The sequence below is a fragment of the Mastomys coucha genome, unplaced genomic scaffold, assembly GCF_008632895.1.
Source record: "Mastomys coucha isolate ucsf_1 unplaced genomic scaffold, UCSF_Mcou_1 pScaffold14, whole genome shotgun sequence".
Lineage (NCBI taxonomy): Eukaryota > Metazoa > Chordata > Mammalia > Rodentia > Muridae > Mastomys > Mastomys coucha.
The window spans coordinates 116,749,027-116,753,072 of NW_022196896.1; positions in this window are offsets into that span (position 1 = coordinate 116,749,027).

Sequence of the window (4,046 nt, forward strand, 5' to 3'; positions counted from 1 at the left end):
CTGGAAAAATAAAAGATACTGAAAAGGTTGGAAAGGTAGACTTACCTGGACGACCCTAGGGGACAGACACAGAGCAAGTTGATGGCTTGCTGATTTTCAGTTTCCCTTTCATGTTGTCATGTTTTAAATAGGGCTGGTGCGGCAGGCCAGCCTCTGACTGTGACTCTGTGACTGCGAGTGTGTCAAGAGATGCTGGGCAAGGTGTGAGGTTGGGGAGTTATGGAAGCACTAGTCAAAGTGCTAGAGGTCATGAGAGTCCACGCCCAGGCCTGTGTAGACCTAGAGTACTCAATGCAGTGTTTCACTGGCTCCTGAATAATTCTATGCTTCCTTCAGTATGCCATCCACTCACAGGGGACAAGCACCAAGGAGGAATCTATGGGTCAGGACAGGGGAGCAGAGTTTCTGTAGGGAAAGGAATAATGGGTGACCTTCACTGCATACCCCACTTGCTGTGAGGGAGGAAAGAAAGAAAGAAATGCTAGGTAGTGGTGGTGCATGCTTTTAATCCCAGCACTTGGAAGGCATAGGCAGGCGGATTTCTGAGTTTGAGGCCAGCCTGGTCTACAGAGTGAGTTCCAGGACAGCCAGGGCTACACAGAGAAACCCTGTCTCGAAAAAAAAAAACAAAAAAGAAAAAAATGAAAGGAAAGGAAGGAGGGAAAGAGGAAGGGAAAGAGAGAAAGAAAGAAAGAAAGAAAGAAAGAAAGAAAGAAAGAAAGAAAGAAAGAAAAGAGAGGGGGGAAGAAAGAGAGGGAGAGAGAGGGAGAGAGAGGGAGGGAGGGAGGGAGAGAGAGAGGGAGAGAAACTTGGCAGAAGTAGAAGTGTTAAAGCTCAGATGAAAAGGCATCCTGGCAGTCAGGAGCCAAGGAATGCCACAAAGTCACACCACACAACAAACCTCACACAAGAGATTCCCTGGGAGGGAACAACCCAGGAGGGTGGCTGCCTCTGCTCTGGGTGAGAAGCAGCAGAGAACTGAACAGAAGACAGGGTTTAGATAGGGTTTTGGGAGCGGGGGGTGGGCGAGCATTCCAGGGTGAGGATTGGTGGGATTTCAAGTCCTGAGCTTGGGCTTTTTATTAGCATGTAGTGTGGGGTCTGCATCTAGCCATTACACCGGGCTTTTTAGCATGTAGTGTGGGGTCTGCGTCTAGCCATTACACCGGGCTTTTTAGCATGTAGCGTGGGGTCTGGGTCTAGCCATTACACCTGGCTGTTGGAGGTGCTCAGGGGAGAAGCCTGGCCACTTGGACTTTGAGGGGCTTATAAGTCCCTCTGGGATCCTCTCCTGACCCTTCTGGGCCAGCCAACCTGCAGTAAAGCAATGTATGTTTTACTGTCTTGTGGATTCCCCCACGCTATCTTAATGTAAGTGCATTTAACCAGTAAAAAGTAATTCACAAAGTGCTGGTAATCGCAACCCCCCTGTGGCACCTGGACATGAAATCTAATGTTTTCCTTCATCTTTTCTCATTTAATTTCTATGATAACATTATGCAGTGAATATTGTTGCAGAAATTCAAGGGTCTACATCACACCCCAAGGACCCTAGAACACAATTTCAAAATGTATCCCATAGGGAAGCTTTTTCTGCAGGTGAAGCTCTTGGCGGGGTCCGTGCTGGCTTCTCTCTTCCCTGAGACCCAGCCTTTCTCCACCTTGGCTCTGTTTACAAGCTGGCGCATGCTTGGTCACTGAGGTAAATATCCCATACCCTGTAGAATGCTGAGCTATGTCCTGAACGTGTACCCTCAGATGCTACCGGATTGCACCCAAAATCGCTACTGCCACTTGGAACCAGTGCTGTAAACTGAATTTTAAAAACTGAGAGTGATAGTTGAAATTCTGTGCCAGAACCACTGTTATTTATTTATTTGTTTATTTTACAAATTATTTTGACTTATAGAAATAAAATAGGTTCAGGTCAGAGCAACCCACTGAAAAGCAGAAATAGGGCCAGGTGTGGCGGGAGGCAGAGGCAGGCGGATCTCTGTGAGCTTGAGGCCAGCCTGGTCTACAAAGTGAGTCCAGAACAGCCAGGGCTACACAGAGAAACAGCCTCAAATATATATATATATATATTAAATTAAAACAAAAAACAAAAACAAAACAAAACAAAACAAAACAAAAAAAAACGAATCCAATTCAGACTCTACTGAGATGGCGTTTTCTACTGCATCTCACTAATAGCTATAATGTCAACCAGAATTTCCTCTGGGCCTGGGGTGGTGGCTCTGTGTGTAAAGTGCCTGATGTACAAGCATGAGAACCCAAGTTTGATTCCCAGTACCCTCATAAGCTGGGCATAGTGGCCTGTGTGCCTATAACCCCAACACTAGGGACAGAGACAGGAGGATCCTGGAAGTTGGCCAGCCAGCCTAAATGATACGGCAAGTTCCAGGTTTAATAAGAGACCTCGTTTCAAAAATTAAGGAAGCAACCAATAAAAGATATGACATCAACCTCTGACCTCTACACATTGCCTGATGGGGGAGCGCACTGTTGAGTGTGTGCGCATACCTCACACACCCACACATACCACCATTTCATGGGTTTGTCTGTCTGTCTGTCTGTCTAAGAGTCTACTATTGATGTATATTTGGAGACAGGGTCTCATTGCATAACCCTGACTAGCCTAGAACTTGCAATGTAGACCAGGCTGGCTTCAGACCTCTGCCTCCCAAGTGACAGGATTAAAAGCATGCACCAACACACCTGGAGGTTGATATTTTTTATTAGTTTTCAAATATGGAATTCTCCCCTCTAGCTCTGGATTCACTACCCTCACCCAGGCCCAGCAGAGGTCAGCAAACCCTGCCTTCCAAGAGTAGCTCCTATGTCCAACCCTAATGTACACAAGGCCTGCCTCCCCAGGTCACAAGGCCTGCCTCCCCAGGTCAGGTGAGATGGGTTCTCTCCTGTGCCCAGCTGCCAGCGTGGTGAACCAGGGAGAAGCCATCTCTGTTTTACTACTCTGACCTGTTTGAAATTTTCTTAACCTGCCATGGTGTGGAAGTTGGCAGCTTCTAAGAACATGGGTTCACCCACCTCAGTTTTGCTAAATATTTTTGTAACATATTTCCATGTCTAAAACTTCATATTGCCCCCACACACTTTTTTTTTTTTTGAAAACCTGGATCTAATGTCATTCCAATGCCATAAAAATGTATTGTTCCTCCCCTCACAGACCTTTTGGGTAATGTGGGATGACTGTGACAAAAGAAACTAGCTTTGTTTCCCCACATGTGAGAATAGCCTGGAAAGTTGCCACAAGAGTCAGCATAGCCAGAATTTAGCAATGAAGCATAGGAATGGGTTGGTGTCTTAATTCCTGGGAGCTCTGGGGGCAGAAGCCCCTACTTTAACTGGAAAGCTACAGTGTTCCTTGGGGACTCCTAGAATCCTCATCAATTTAGAACCGAAGCTCTGCAGCCAGTCCCTCAACACCCAGAGGAAGCTCCACTCCTGGACGCTCTGACACGCCCAGGATCAGAGGTGAGGAGGACCCAACATCTGTCCCAACATCAGGAGTAACTGGGACCAGTGGGACCAGGCACAGAGGAACTCCACCAGCCCAGTGCCTCTGGTTCCTTCCGGTCTCTCTGGGCTGGTGCCCTAGGCAGACCTTGGGCACAAGCTCCGCAGCCAGTCCCACAACACCCAGAGGAAGCTCCACTCCCAGGTGCTCTAACAAGCCCAGGATCACAGAATCACAGAATCACAGGATCACAGAGACAGCTTGACTCTGAGGAGTTCTGATACAACCAGGATCACAGGAAGGACAGGCTCCAGTCAGATTTAGCAAGGGCAGGTAGCACTTGAGATAACCAGATGGCAGGGGGCAAGCATACGAAAATAAACAACACAAACCAAGGTTACTTGGCATCATCAGAACCCAATTCTTCCACCATAGCAAGTCCTGGACACACCATTACACCAGAAAAGCAAGATACAGATATAAAATCACTTCTCATGGATACAGGACTTTAAGAAAGTCATAAATAGCACCCTCAAAGAAATACAGGAGAACACAGGTAAAGAGC